Here is a 15,654-nt window from a genome sequence, read left to right as displayed (position 1 = left end):
TAGTTCCAGCTACTCGGGAGGCCGAGGCACGAGAATCACTTGAACCCAGGAGGCAGAGGTTGCAGTGAGCCAAGATCGTGCCACTGTACTCCAGCCTGGGTGACAGAGGGAGACTTTGTTAAAAAAAAAAAAAAAATCAAATGGGCCAGAAGGTCCCCCAGACTTCTTGCCTCTCTTCACTTGGCAAGTAAACACCTGTGGCCCTGTCCTTAATCATGCCCTTCTCCCATCTTATAATGTACCCACTCTTTGGTTGTTGTTTTTTGTTTTTTGTTTTTTTTTTTGAGATGGAGTCTCGTTCTGTCACCCAGGCTGGAGTGCAGTGGTGCAATCTCGGCTCACTGCAAGCTCCGCCTCCCAGGTTCACGCCATTCTCCTGCCTCAGCCTCCCGTGTAGCTGGGACTACAGGCGCCCACCACCGCACCTGGCTAATTTTTTGTATTTTTAGTAGAGACGGGGTTTCACTGTGTTAGCCAGGATGGTCTCGGTCTCCCAAAGTGCTGAAATTACAGGCGTGAGCCACCGCGCCCGGCCCTGGTTGTTTTTTTTGTTTTGTTTTGTTTTGTTTTGAGACGGAGTTTCACTCTTGTCGCCCAGGCTGGAGTGCAATGGCGTGATCTCGGCTCACTGCAACCTCTACCTCCCCAGCTCAAGCGATTGTCCTACCTCAGCCTCCCAAGTAGCTGGGATTACAGGCACCCACCACCATGCCCAGCTAATTTTTGTACTTTTAGTAGAGACATGGTTTCACTATGTTAGCCCGGCTGGTCTCAAATTCCTGACCTCAGGTGATCGACCTGCCTCAGCCTCCCAAAGTGCTGGGATTACAGGCATGAGCCACCGCGCCTAATTTACCCATTCTTCAACCTTCCTGGTCCCCCAAACTTGTGGCTCCCCCTGAGGTTCTACAGGGGCCTTCTATCTGGGTTGTGTTCCTAATCTCCATCCCTTCCCTCTGCCCTCTGGAGAGGGTCTAAATGCCTCTGAATGGTCTTCCACTCCCACCAGGCCCACTGACTACCTCAAGCCCTTCCTTCCTTGCCAGCATATCCCTCCCTCCATCCCTTCACAGACCCTACTCTTTGTGCTAGGGTGGTGAAGCAACATTTCAACAGGAGCAGGTTTTGAGAGCAGATTCCAATTTTGGGCCTGATTCCTACCAGCTGTGTGGCCTTGGGCATGTTGCTTAACTTCTCTGGTCCTCTAGCTTCTCATCTGTAATAAGACTTCCTTCACAATCCTGGGGTGAGGGTTAAATTGCATAAAGCCCTTAGCACATTATAAACATTCAATAAATATTAGCTACTGTTATTATTAGAGGAGTAAGGGCAAAGAAGGGGAGGGGGCAGGGGGACTCAAGAAATCAGAAAATGTATATTTTTAAAATTATTTCCCACCAGAATGAATATTTTTTTATTCAGCACAATGTGTTGTGGGCATCAAATGATATTAAATCTATGCTGGGTTCTGGCAGGATAAATGCCAACATCACCAACAGGGCTTCCAGGAACTATAAGTGCCTTAGTGTGCTAAAGCAGAGAAGATACTACTTGATATGTTTTTGAAGCTGAAGTGCTTCCAAGTTTTGTAGTTTCAATTCTGTTACTTCTTGGGAACGTTTTAAATAACAAGAACATGAAGAAATAAACAGTGTTGGTTCCCTAATGTTAAAGTTTCAGGAATGTGGTTATTGCTTTCCAGAAAAGACCATGAGAATGACCTCATTTCCGACTAAGGAAAAGTTGAACTCTTCTCCATTTTTTCCACCTTATGAACCCAAGAAAAAGAGCAAAGAGGAATATAATCAATGAGTTTATCTTAATGAAAGCTGATGGCTTCAATATCTTTTTTCCCACAGTTTAATTGTTTTAGGCATTTATTATTAGCTATGAATAATGCAGAAAAAAGGGACAAAAAGCTCACAAACACTACACAATTTCACAAGATGCATTGCAGGGGGAAAAGTGACTGAGATGGATCAGCAGTATCCTAGGGTCTTGGTGGATGCATTCCTGGTGGAGGGGGTCTCATTCCTGCAGGGGGCATGCCTATTGACATCCCTCCAGCAAGGGGAGGCCCAATTGGTAGGCCCATGGGTGGTTTCATACCAGGTGGAGGAAACATAATGCCTGGAGGTGGGGCTGCTCTGCCAACAGGTGGGGGTGGAGTCCCCAGTCCTGGTGGGTATTGTGTTGGGGCTCTAGTAATGCTCTTCTCTGTGGAGTCATTACCTGCTGGGATGGTTCCTCAACTTCTGGGACAGGGCCTGCTAATCCAGCAGGAGCCTGGGAAATTGATACACCAGCTGATACTCCTCTACCAGCTGCCCTAACAACACCAGGGCCTCCTGCAGCTCCAGCAAGTGGTACCCGAGCAATGCCAGTATCTTTGTGGGGTAGCCACTCCATAGTCATGGATACCAAGTTCTCCCCATGCAGCAACACCAGACCCTAAAAGTGCTTTTCTTTGAGCTCTGGTTGCTTCACATTCTTTGGGTTGATCTTTCTCAACTCATCACAATCGCAGAGGATCAAATTCACATGCTTGTCAAACGCCTTAAAGGCGCCAAAGAAGATTCTGCCTTCCTGTAGGATGCATTTCATTCTATAGTCAATGTGCTGCTGCAGTCTTGCTACTCATGCCCACAGTCGTGACTGCTGCTCCACCAAATCCCGTGTCCACAGTTAAAACTTCGTGCTTCTTAAGACCTCGGGGAAGGCTACAGATAAAGGTATGGTGCAGGTTCTCCTAGAAATAATGCAAGATGAGGAGGCAATGTGGTGGTTCATGCCTGTAATCCCAACACTTTGGGAGGCTGAGGAGGGCAGATCACCTGAAGTCAGGAGTTTGAGACCAACCTGGCCAACATGGTGAAATCCTGTCTCTACTAAAAATACAAAAATTAGCTGGGTGATAGTGGCATGCACCTGTAATCCCAGCTACTCAGGAGGCTGAGGCAGGAGAATCGCTTGAGCTAGGGAGTGGAGGTTGAGGTGAGGCGAGATGGCATCACTGTACTCCAGTTTGAGTGACAGAGTGAGGTGCTATCTCAAAAAAAAAAAAAAAAGAACGAAAGAATTTTTAAAAAATACATTGAAAGCATTGGGTGACGTGGCTCATGCCTGTAATCCCAACAGTTTGGGAGACCAAACTGGGAGGATTCCTTGAGGTCAGGAGTTCGAGACCAGCCTGGGCAACAGCGAGACCTTGTCTCTACAAAAAATTTAAAAATATTAGCTGCTGTGGAGCGTGCTTATAGTCACAGTTATTCAGGAGACTGAGGTGGGAGGACCACTTGAGCCCGGGAGCTGAAGGCTGCAGTGAGTCAGGATGGTGTGCCACTGCACTCCAGTCTGGGCCACAGGCTGAGACCATGTTTTTTTTTTTTTAATAAAAAATAGATAATGGATTGACTGATACAGAAAGCTCACTCTGTGCTGAACTTGTTCCAAGTATCCTCATAACAATCTTTTAAGGTAGGAAGAAATTGGAACACACCTGTGGTTAAACAAGTTGAGTTTATCACTTGTTATGGGGTAAGGGTATGAGGACATGAATCATGAAAAACAATAGGGCGGCTGGGCTTGGTGGCTCACATCTGTAATCCCGGCACTGTAGAAGCCCAAGGTGGGAGGACCACTTGAGGTCAGCAGTTCGAGACCAGTCTGGTCAACATGGTGAAGCCCCGTCCCTACTAAAAATACAAAAATTAGCCAGATGTGATGGTGGGCGCCTGTAATCCCAGCTACGCGGGAGGCTGAGGCAGAAGAATCACTTGAACCCAGGAGGTAGAGGCTGCAGTGAGCCGAGATCGCACCAAACAAACAAACAAAACAAGGGGACATCTCAGTAACAAAGTGTTACAAAAGACACATAGGATTTGGGCTTGCATTAGGTGATCTGAAGTACGGTTTAAGAAAATGGGGTTTTCTGGATTGGATGCTGTCTATGAGTGAATACCCTGACAAACGTTATTTAGAAGGAGGGGGCTGGGCGCAGTGGCTCATGCCTGTAATCCCAGCACTTTGGGAGGCTGAGGCGGGCGGATCACGAGGTTAGGAGATCGAGACCATCCTGGCAAACACAGTGAAACCCCGTCTCTACTAAAAATACAAAATATTAGCTGGGCATGGTGGCGGGCACCTGTAGTCCCAGCTGCTCGGGAGGCTGAGGCGGGAGAATGGCGTGAGCCCAGGAGACAGAGGTTGCAGTGAGCCGAGATCGTGCCATTGCACTCCAGCCTGAGCGACAAAGCGAGACTCCGCCTCAAAAAAAAAAAAAAAAGAAGGAGGGAAGAGTAGACAGAGGCTAAATCTACAATCTCTGTATGAGCCAGAATAGGGAAATGTTTGGCCATTTTTGTAGTTTGAACAATGCTCATGTTTTGTCTGGGTTCAGATGTGATTCGAGTGGTTTTGTTATTGTTTTGATCCATCATGGTCACATAGTGGCCTTGTTTGATGTTGATGTTCTGTGAAGCTTTTATGTTCAATAAGAGAACACACCAAGGTCTATTCGTGAGTTCCAGACCATCTCCTGAATATCAGGGGCTCCTTTTCTTTTAGAGCCTGGTTTCAAATGCAGGTTTGTGTGACTGGAAACGTCCCCTGTATTACTTCTTGATCACAGGAACTTGAGAAGGTGGCTGGCAGACTAGGAATTTCATCTATGAGCTTATTTCATCTACTTTTTTTTTTTTTTTTTTTTGCGACGGAGTTTTGCTCTTGTCACCCAGGCTGGAATACAATGGCACAATCCTGGCTCACTGCAACCTCTGTCTCCTGGGTTCAAGCAATTCTCCAGCCTCAGCCTCCCAAGTAGCTGGGATTACAGGCACCCGCCACCATGTCCAGCTAATTTTTGTATTTTTAGTAAAGACAGGGTTTCACCATGTTGGCCAGGCTGGTCTTGAACTCCTGACCTCAGCTGATCCGCCTGCCTCGGCCTCCCAAAGTGCTGGTATTACAGGCGTGAGCCACTGCACCCGGCCTTTATCTACTATGTTCACCTCCTACTCATGTCCAATCCCTAACAGTTCCTGGGTAACTGTAGGCACTTCATAAATATTTGTTGAATGAAGATGGCTGTCAAGAACTCCAATGACTGCTTTAGTGCAAGTCACAAGCTCCATCACCTATCAGTATGTGATTTGATACAATATGTATTAACAGCTAATCCACAATCCATATTCAAATTTCGTTACTTGTCCCAATATTGTCCATTACAACTATTCCACCACCACCACCACCACCCCAGTCCAGGGTCCTATTTAGAATCACACACCATGTTTTGTTGTTATGCCTCTTTAGTCTCCTTTAAACTGGAACAGTTCCTCAGCTTTTCTGTTTTTCATGACAATGAATTATTTTGTAGAGAGTGTCCTTCATTTGGGGTTCTCTAGCGCTTCCTCATGAGATGTGCACGGTGCACTTCTGACAGAAATACAACAGAAGAGATGTGTCCTCAGTGCATTTTATTAGGAGGCCCTTGATCTGACCCACTGGTGTTAACTTTGATCACTTTGATCCGTTGTTCTGCTAGATTACACCTCTGTAACATCACCGTTTTCCCTTTGTAATCAATAGGTAATTTGTGGGAGGCACTTTTACTGTTTTAAACATCCCGTTTCTATAGTTTTACCACACATTATTGATTTTCTAATTCCACCATGCTTTGTCATACCCTGCCTTGTTTTAACCTGATGGTCTCTCTTAGCTGAGAGAGCCAGACAGACTCCATTTTAGTTCCTTCACTTAGAGCCCCTTTACCTCCCTCCCTTAAGGGCATAACTAGAGTAAACTGACTCAAAGCACGTCCAGAAATGCACTTACTGATAAGATACTGAGGCAAGCTGCAGCAGCAGCTCCTGGGGATGCGCTCCCTGGATGGCACCCAAAGCCCCTGCATTTCTCTCTTTGTGATAGTTTAAGCCCCTGCACCTGGAACTGTTTATTTTTTTGTAACTGCTTTTGTAATCAATTAATTTTTTAACTTTTTGCCAGTTCTGCTTCTGTAAAAATTGCTTCAGCTAAACTCCCCCCTCCCCTATTTAGACCACGGTATAAAAACAAAACTAGCCCCTTCCTTGGGGCCAAGAGAATTTCGAGCGTCAGCCGTCTCTCGGTCACCTGCTAATAAAGCAACTCCTGGCCGGGCGCGGTGGCTCAAGCCTGTAATCCCAGCACTTTGGAAGGCCGAGACAGGCGGATCACGAGGTCAGGAGATCGAGACCATCCTGGCTAACACTGTGAAACCCCGTCTCTACTAAAAAATACAAAAAACTAGCCGGGCGAGGTGGCGGGCGCCTGTAGTCCCAGCTACTGGGGAGGCTGAGGCAGGAGAATGGCGTGAACCCGGGAGGCGGAGCTTGCAGTCAGCTGAGATCCGGCCACTGCACTCCAGCCCGGGCGACAGAGGGAGACTCCGTCTCAAAAAAAAAAAAAAAAAAGCAACTCCTGAATTTAGCTGTCTCTCGGTCGCCGGCTAATAAAGGACTTCTGAATTCGTCTCAAAGTGTGGCATTTCTAACTCACTTGGTTACAACAGTTTATTAGTTGGCATTCTACTAAAAGGAAGACTTTCCCTTCACCCATTAATATACTCACTTCTTTATGTCTGTAAAGACTCATGGATTACTCTTTTATTCAATTAGTTATACTGTATTACTATCACTCCATATTTTGATTCTGAAATTGCCCTGAGTTGGCCAGTGGGAGCTCTTTAAAGACAGCTCCTGTGTTCTTTGACACATTCCCATGATTCTTATTACCATCATCCTTATATTCTGGTGTAACAAGATGTTCCAAGTTTATCTGGTACTTTCCGGAATGTTTTCTTCCTTTCTCTTTCTTTTTTTTCTTTTTTTTCTTTTCGAGATGGAGTCTCGCTCTGTCGCCCAGGATAGAGTGCAGTGGTGCGATCTCAGCTCACTGCAATCTCCGCCTCCCGGGTTCAAGTGGTTCTCCTGCCTCAGCCTCCCGAGTAGCTGGGATTACAGATGTGCCCCACCACGACCGGCTAATTTTTGTAATTTTAGTACAGAGGGATTTCACCGTGTTGGCCAGGCTGGTCTCGAACTCCTGACCTCATGTGATCCATCCTGCCCCGGCCTCCCAAAGTGCTGGGATTACAGGTGGGAGTCACCACGCCCGGTCGGAAATCAGTTTTTTTCTTTCAGGAGCCCCGAACCCAAGTTCTTTGAAAAGCTGCCAAAGAGCTCTAAGGTTCCTCCGCTTCCTGCCCGCAGGCGGAACCTTAGAGTTTAGGACATGGAGATTAACCTCTTCCGGTTGGGGCCGGAAGTCCCTCCGAGAGGGGGGGGGGGGTGCTTCGCGTCATGTGACTGGCGTCCGCGTAGGAGGGGTCGGAGGTCCTACCCAACAGATTGACGCGGCGATAGTATTGGCCGTGTAGCCGAAAAACTGATTTGACTGGGCGCCCCCCCACGGCGTTAACTGCGCGGAGGCAGGTAGGTGAGGGGCTGGGGTTGGGGCTGGGGCCGCCAAGGTTTAGGGACGGGGGCGGGAGACCCGGGTCCGCCTTCCCGGGACACACGGGCTTCAACATCTGAGCCCAGGGGCCCAGAGACAGCAAGACCGGTGGTGTGTCTGGTCCCGGAAAAGAGGACGGGCTGGCGTTGTGGTTCTGCGTCCCATGATTACAGATTGGGGAAACTGAGGCCTTGAGAAAGACAGGGTCTCCCACAAGCTCTCCTTTCGAGGCATGGGCACTGATTCCCATTCTGTCCCCCGTGCGAGGCCGCCTCTTATCATCTGGGAGTGCATTTCACGAGTTTGCCCTGAGTGGAGAAGCAGAGGCCGGGGAGCGCGGTGAAGAGAGTTGGGCTGAGAGTAAGAGACCTGGATTCGAGACTTCGCCACCGACAGACAATTTTGCGTTCTGGGCCAAATCTCTTTCCTGTGCTGGGCCTCAGTTTCCTCGTGTCTAAAACGGGGCAGTGTTTCTCAAAATACGGTTCTTACACCATCTGCTTTGAAATTCTCTGAGATGCCGGCTTTACAGTGCGGGACTCAATTCAGACTTCTGGTTTAGAATCTGAACTTATGCCTAGGAGGGTCCTGTATATACTGATGTTTGAATCTCATTGATTTTAAGTGCTTTCCTGCTGTGACCACTAGATATCCATTCTTCGCTTTGAGGCAGCTGATGCCAGGTCAGGAACTTTGAAAGAACTGGAATGGTTAGCTCAGTAAAGACAGCACTGGAAGGGAATTAACCTTTTAAAAATTTGAAAATATTGTTAATGGCAAAGGGGGCTTCCACTTCATCTTTAGGCTAAAAGAGGCAGAACTAGGACTAACAGGTGAATTCTACAAGAAGACAAGATTTTTGCTTAATAGAAGGACTTAAATGGAAGAATCATCAGAGTTGACCAGCGATGGAGTGAATGGATTGCCTCCGTGCCTCTTTTCAAGAGAGGTATATAGGTATTAGATGAAGGTCCTTTCCAACTTGAAAGTCTGTGATTCTAAGGAGTTGTTCTGCATCTATCTGGTACTGACTCTGCCCTCAGGGCAAATGTGACTTTTTTCTTCTCTCTTTTCTTGACACTTCCATCACTTTAGCCTACATCTCCTGTAAATAAGGCCAATGCCTCTGACCTTACATAATCTCTTCCTGGTTGTCCTGGGCACCATCCTTCTTTTCAAGGACTTTGGAATGACCCAGTATCTGATAGAGGCACCTTAAATGTTTGTTAAATGAATAAGTAAACTGGGTCCCACCCTATGGGTTAGTAGCTTTTTTCTAAGAACAACTTGGAAATGCCTCTGAAGATTTTATGTTTGACCAGGAGAAGCCAGTGAACTCTCAGTCACAAAATTGAGGACTCCTAGTTGGGAGGACCCCTTGAGGTTGTTTAGACCAGCCTTCTCCTCCCTGGAACATAATCCCTGCTTGAATCCTCTCTTCAGCAATATGTGTATAGATGTGAGAGAATTTTTGCAGTCTGTTGGCTAGCTTTCCATGCATCATATAAAAACAGTTCTCTTATAGACTTGACTTGCCAGTTCGCACACACCACCAGTTCCAGCTAATTTTTTTTTTTTTTTTTGTATATTTAGTAGAGATGGGGTTTCACCATGTTGGCCAGGCTGGTCTCGAACTCCTGACCTCAAGTGATCCGCCTGCCTCAGCCTCCCAAAGTGCTGGGATTACAGGTGTGAGCCACTGTGCCTGGCCTCTAGCATACCTTTAGTCTTCTAATCAAACATTATTATGTCCTTATTTTGTGCATTACAGAGCTTGCCTAAGTCACTTTTTCAACACCTGCTAGAATGCTTAGGAATGTTTATGTTATCTTAGGGAGCAGAGGCTCCATATTATGACCCAGTTCTGCTGACTTGCTCCCCCGCCCCCACAAAAAAAAGGTTAGGGTTGAGCCAAAACTTCCTGCCAGTGTTTATCGACTTGTTTGTGTTTCCCAAGATTAAAAAATAAAAAAGTTGTGAAATGCTTATTCAGATGTTATCCAGGTACTGAGTAAAATGATCTTAATTTGTTGGAGTTTTTAGAACTTCTTCATCTAAAAGTTTCCTTTTAAAGAAGCATCTGAATTAACATTCTCATAAGTGTGTTCTTCAGGCCACTGGTCTGAAGAAATGGCTCTGAAAAAAGGATTTGATGCTAATAATAAGTTTGAGAAAGCCACATACCATTATTCTTTCTTGAAGCTTCTCAATATGTAATACTACATTAAAAGCACTGAGAGGTCCTGCAATAAGGAAATGTGCTTTATAAGCCAAGATAATAACTTGTTTCATTTGTTTAATCTACTTGATGTAAAATCTATTTTTTTTTTTTTAATTGAAGCACACATTAGCAAATTCTGACCTAGAGTGGGGATCTTCTTACTGTATATAGCCTGTGAACCAAACCTGGACCTACTGCTTGTTTATATGGTCTGTGAGCCAAGAATGCTTTTTACTTTTTTTTTTTTTTTAGACGGAGTCTCTCTCTGTCGTCCAGGCTGGAGTGCAGTGGTGTCATCTTGGCTCACTGCAAGCTCCGCCTTCCGGGTTCACGCCATTCTCCTGCCTCAGCCTCCTGAGTAGCTGGGACTACAGGCGCCCGCCACCACGCCCAGCTAATTTTTTGTATTTTTAGTAGAGACGGGGTTTCACGGTGGTAGCCAGGATGGTGTCGATTTCCTGACATCGTGATCCGCCCGCCTCAGTCTCCCAAAGTGCTGGAGTTACAGGCTTGAGCCACCGACATTTTTCTTTTTTGTTTTGATACGGTGTCTGGCCGTGTTGCCCAGGCTGGAGTGCAGAGGCGTGATCTCAGCTCACTGCAAGCTCCACCTCCTGGGTTTGCACCGTTCTTCTGCCTCAGCCTCCGGAGTAGCTGGGACTACAGGCGCCCGCCACCATGCCTGGCTTTTTTTTGTACTTTTAGTAGAGATGGGGTTTCACTGTGTTAGCCAGGATTGGTCTCCATCTCCTGACCTCGTGATCTTCCCACCTCCGCCTCCCAAAGTGCTGGGATTACAGGCATGAGCCACCATGTCTGGCCTGCTTTTTACATTTTTAAATGATGGGAAATAAAAGAATAATAATATTACATAGGTGACAATTACAGGAAAATAAAATTTCAGTGTTCATTTCAGCCACACCCATTTATTTATATTTATACATATATATTTACATATTGTCTTTGGGTGCTTTAATGCTACTCAGTGGAGTTGATTAGTTGCCATAAAAACCATATGGTCCACAGAGTCTAAAGTATTTACTCTGTGGCCCTTTACGGAAAAAAATTGCCAATTCCTGACCTGCATCATGTACTTTTTTTTTTGGTTTTTTTTTTTTTGAGACAGTGACTCGCTCTGTTGCCCAAGGTGGAGTGCAGTGGCACGAACGTAGCCTACTACAACCTTGACCTCCTGGGCTCAAGCCATCTTCCCACCTCAGCCACCCGAGTAGTTGGGACTACGGGCACATACCACCACACCCAGCTAACTTTTAAATTTTTTGTAGAGATGAAGTCTCACTATGTTGCCCAGGCTGGTCTCAAACCCCTGAGCTCAAACGATTCTCCTGCCTCAGCCTCTCAAAGTGCTAGGATTACAGGTATGAGCCACCACTCCCAGCCATATATTGTTCTTCAACTTTTTATTTTATTTTATTTTGTTTATTTATTTATTTATTTTTTGAAACGGAGTTTTCCTCTGTCGTCCAGGCTTGAATGCAGTGGCGCGATCTCGGCTCACTGTAACCTCCACCTCCCGGGTTCAAGCTATTCTTCTGCCTCAGCCTCCTGAGTAGCTGGAACTACAGGGGCACACCACCTCGCCTGGCTAATTTTTGTATTTTTAGTGGAGACAGGGTTCCCATGTTGGCCAGGATGGTCTCGATCTCCTGACCTTGTGATCCACCTGCTTCAGCCTCCCAAAGTGCTGGGATTATAGGCTTTAGCCACCGTGCCTGGCCCCTTATTATTATTATTTTTTAGATGGAGTTTCACTCTTGTTGCCCAGGCTGGAGTGCAATGGCACAATCTCAGCTCATTGAAACCTCTGCCTCCCAGGTTCAAGCAATTCTCCTGCCCCAGCCTTCCAAGTAGCTGGGATTACAGGCATGTGCCACCACACCCGGCCAATTTTTATATTTTTAGTAGAGATGAGTTTCACTGTGTTGGCCAGGCTGGTCCTGAACTGCTGACCTTAGGAGATTCACCCGCCTTGGCATCCCAAAGTGCTGGGATTACAGCTGTGAGCCACTGCGCCCGGCCCTTTTATTTTGAAATAATTTTAACCTTACACTAAACTTGCAAAAATAATCCACAAACTTTCTGTGTATTTGTCATCTAACTTCACCTAATGTCAAAACTGTACATAATTATATCAAAATTATCCAAACAAGAAATTTAACATTAATACAATATTACTAGCTAATCTGGAGACTTTATTCAAATTTTGCCGTTTGTCCTACTATATCCTTTTTCTGTTTCAGGACCCGATCCTGGATCCTACATCACATTTAGTTATCAAGTCTCCCTGGTGTCATCAGATATCTGAGACAGTTCCTCATTGTCTTTTTTTTTCCTTTTTTTTTTTGAGACACAGTCTTACTCTGTCACCACTGGAGTACAGTGGCACGATCTCAGCTCACTGCAACCCCCCACTGCTGGGTTCAAGCGATTCTCCTGCCTCAGCCTCTGGAATAGCTGCGATTACAGGCTTGTGCCACCATTCCTAGCTGTTTTTTGTATTTTTAGTAGAGATGGGGTTTCACCATGTTGGGCAGGCTGGTCTTGAACTCCCAACTTCAGGTGATCCACCTGCCTCAGGCCTCCCAGAGTTCTGGGATTGCAGGTGTTGCCACCACACCCGGCCTGCATTTGCACTAAAATGTATTTTTTAAAAATTTTTTGTCTGTTTGTTTGTTTGTTTGTTTTTGAGACAGAATTTCACTCTTATTGCCCAGGCTGGAGTGCAGTGGTGCGATCTTGGCTCACCGCAACATCTGCCTCCTGGGTTCAAGCGATTCTCCTGCCTCAACTTCCCAGGTAGCTGGGATTACAGGCATGCACCACCACGCCCGGCCAATTTTGTATTTTTTTTTTTTAGTAGAGACGGGGTTGCTCCATGTTGGTCAAGCTGGTCTTGAACTTCCGACCTCAGGTGATCCATCTGCCTCAGCCTCCCAAAGTGCTGAGATTACAGGTGTGAGCCACCGCGCCTGGCCATTTGCACTCAAATTTATGAGGGTTCCAGTTTCTCCGCATCCGCAACAACACTTGTTATTGCCCACTAAAAAAATTGTATGTCTCCTAGTGGGTGTAAAGTGATATCTCATTGTGGTTTTGATTTGCATTTCCTTAATGGCTGACGATGATGATGATGTTCTTATTGGCCATCTGCATATCTTATTTGGAGAAATGTCTGTTTAGCTCTTTTGCTCGTTTTACAATTGAGTTATTTGTTATCATGTACTACTTTGAATGTAGGTATTCAAAGAGTTTGCAGATCCCTTGAAACAACTCAGTGATCTGACCTGCAAATTCTGAGGCAATGCCAGTATCCCCCTGATCTGAATGTAGTTAGATCTGGACATACTGAAGCACAAAGTAAATTTCCATTTGAGGCTACTGACCATGCAGAGCTTGACTCAAACCCAGCCACTTCTGGCCATGTGGAGTTGGAGTGGCCATGGTCAAGTGAAACGAAGGGTACTATTTGTGTCCAGAAATGAGGTTGTCATCCAAGATATGATAAGACCAGTTGGGGAGCCTTCATTTTCGGTGCTACTCTGGTGTATGTCTGGTTATACGCAGGGAGTAGAGGAGTCAGTGGTGGTTTGAATGCTCAGGACTAGTTGCTCGTAGCTACATAACTACAGTGCACCTAGGCCTATCTTGATCCTACAGCATTTGACTGTAACCAGACCATCTTGGACATGTACCTTGAAACAAACAAAAACTTCAATACTGTAAATTGTGAAAGTAACATGTGCTTATTTTATTATTATTATTTTTTAGAGATGGAGTCTTGCTCTGTTGCCCAGGCTGGAGTGCAGTGGCACAATGTCGACTCACTGCAGCCTCCATCTCCCAGATTGAAGCATTTCTCGTGCCTCAGTTCCCGAGTAGCTAGAATTACAGGCACGTGCCACCATGCCCAACTAATTTTTGTACTTTTAGTAGAGAGGGGGTTTCATGATCTTGGCCAGGCTGGTCTGGAACTCCAGACCTCAAGGGATCCACCTGCCTCAGCCTCCCAAAGTACTGGGATTACAGGCATGAGCCACCATGCCCCGCCAATGTGCTCATTTTAGACATTTTGGAAAATACAGAAAAATCTCCATCTCCCCACCCTAATCATCCCTAGCTCTAGTATCTAGAGAACCGTTGTTACAGTTGCTATATTTCCTTCTTGTTTCCTGCCACGGGGCGCATTTGTAATAGTTGGAATCACTCACTGTACATAGTTCCATATCTTGCCTTTTCTTATTAAAATCTAAAACTGAAGGCCGGGCACGGTGGCTCAAGCCTGTAATCCCAGCACTTTGGGAAGCCGAGATGGGCAGATCACGAGGTCAGGAGATCGAGACCATCCTGGCTAACATGGTGAAACCCCATCTCTACTAAAAAAAAAAAAAACTACAAAAAACTAGTCGGGCGTGGTGGCGGGCGCTTGTAGTCCCAGCCACTTGGGAGGCTGAGGCAGGAGAATGGCGTGAACCCGGGAGGCGGAGCTTGCAGTGAGCCCAGATCACGCCACTGCACTCCAGCCTGGGCGACAGAGCGAGACTCCTGTCTCAAAAAAAAAAAAAAAAATCTAAAACTGAAGAAAAAACACATTTTAATGTTAATGTCTCCAGTTTTTGCCAGCCGCCTCTATAAACATTACTTCTTCTTCTTTTTTTTTTTTTTTGGGACAGATTCTGGCTCTGTTGCCCAGGCTGGAGTGCAATGGTGTGATCTCGGCTCACTGCAGCTTCTGCCTCCCGGGTTCAAATGATTCTCCTGCCTCAGCCTCCTGAGTAGCTGGTATTATAGGCGCCTGCTACCACACCCAGCTAGTTTTTGTGTTTTTGATAGAAACGGGGTTTCACGATGCTGGCCAGGCTAGTCTCGAACTCCTGATCCCAGGCGATCCACCCACCTCAGCCTCCCAAAGTGTTGAGATTACAGGCGTGAGCCACCGTGCCCAGCCTATAAGCATTACTTCTGATGGCCTGCATAGATTTCCATTTCCTTAACTGTTCATTTATTCAATAAGTCTTACTATGTAGACATAATGTGTATAATAAGCACTTGGTATGTTCTTAGTGGGATAGAAATATAGTTTTGATTTTTTTAAATAAGGAGCATAGATTTTCTTATAATTTTTTTTATTGTGGTAAGATGTACATAGCATAATATTTACCGTTTTAACTAATTTTATTTATTTAAATTTTTTTGAGATAGGGTTTCACTCTGTGGCCTAGGCTGAAGTGTAGTGGCAGCTCACTGCAGCTTCAACCTCTGGGGCTCAAGCAATCCTCTTGGCTCAGCCTCCTAAAGTGCTGGGATTACAGCAGTGAGCCATTGTGCCTGGCCCATTTTAACTGTTTTTAAATGTACAATTTAGTGGCATTAAGTAAATTCGCAATGTCATATAACCATCACCACTATTTCGAAAACTTTTTCAGCATACCAAACAGAAACCCTACCCATGAGGCAATAACTCCTTATTCTCTCCTCCCCCCAGCTCCTGGTAACCTCTGATCTACTTTCTATCTCTATGAATTTGCCTATTCTAGATATTTCCAATAAGATTCTAATAAGAAAATCACACAATATATGACCTTTTATGGAAACGTAGGGTTTTTATTTTTCCCTTTTTTTTCTTTTTTTTTTTTTCCCCCCCGAGACGGAGTCTCGCTCTGTCGCCCAGGCTGGAGTGCAGTGGCGCAATCTCAGCTCACTGCAAGCTCCGCCTCCCGCGTTCCCGCCATTCTCCTGTCTCAGCCTCCCGTGTAGCTGGGACTACAAGCGCCCGCCACCTCGCCCCGCTAGTTTTTTGTATTTTTTAGTAGAGACGGGGTTTCACCCTGTTAGACAGGATGGTCTTGATCTCCTGACCTCGTGATCTGCCCGTCTCGGCCTCCCAAAGTGCTGGGATTACAGGCTTGAGCCACCGCGCCCTG

The 15,654-nt window shown here is 45.9% G+C and overlaps 1 protein-coding gene and 1 pseudogene across 1 annotated transcript in view; one reads left to right on the top strand and one right to left on the bottom strand.

The window, feature by feature from the left end:
- Positions 1–1,990: 1,990 nt before the first annotated feature.
- On the bottom strand, positions 1,991–7,741 carry LOC111521849 (annotated as a pseudogene).
- The window catches only part of RNF185 (ring finger protein 185), a 52,545-nt gene continuing 44,197 nt past the window's right edge, over positions 7,307–15,654 (top strand). Inside the window, exon 1 of the mRNA XM_026447077.1 lies at positions 7,307–7,469. The gene's annotated coding sequence lies outside the window, so the exon portion shown is untranslated. The remainder of the gene's footprint in view (positions 7,470–15,654) is intronic.

This window comes from Piliocolobus tephrosceles, chromosome 19 (assembly GCF_002776525.5).
Source record: "Piliocolobus tephrosceles isolate RC106 chromosome 19, ASM277652v3, whole genome shotgun sequence".
NCBI classification, from domain to species: domain Eukaryota; kingdom Metazoa; phylum Chordata; class Mammalia; order Primates; family Cercopithecidae; genus Piliocolobus; species Piliocolobus tephrosceles.
Note: the sequence above shows the minus strand (reverse complement) of the source record. Positions and strands in the feature narration are given on the sequence as shown.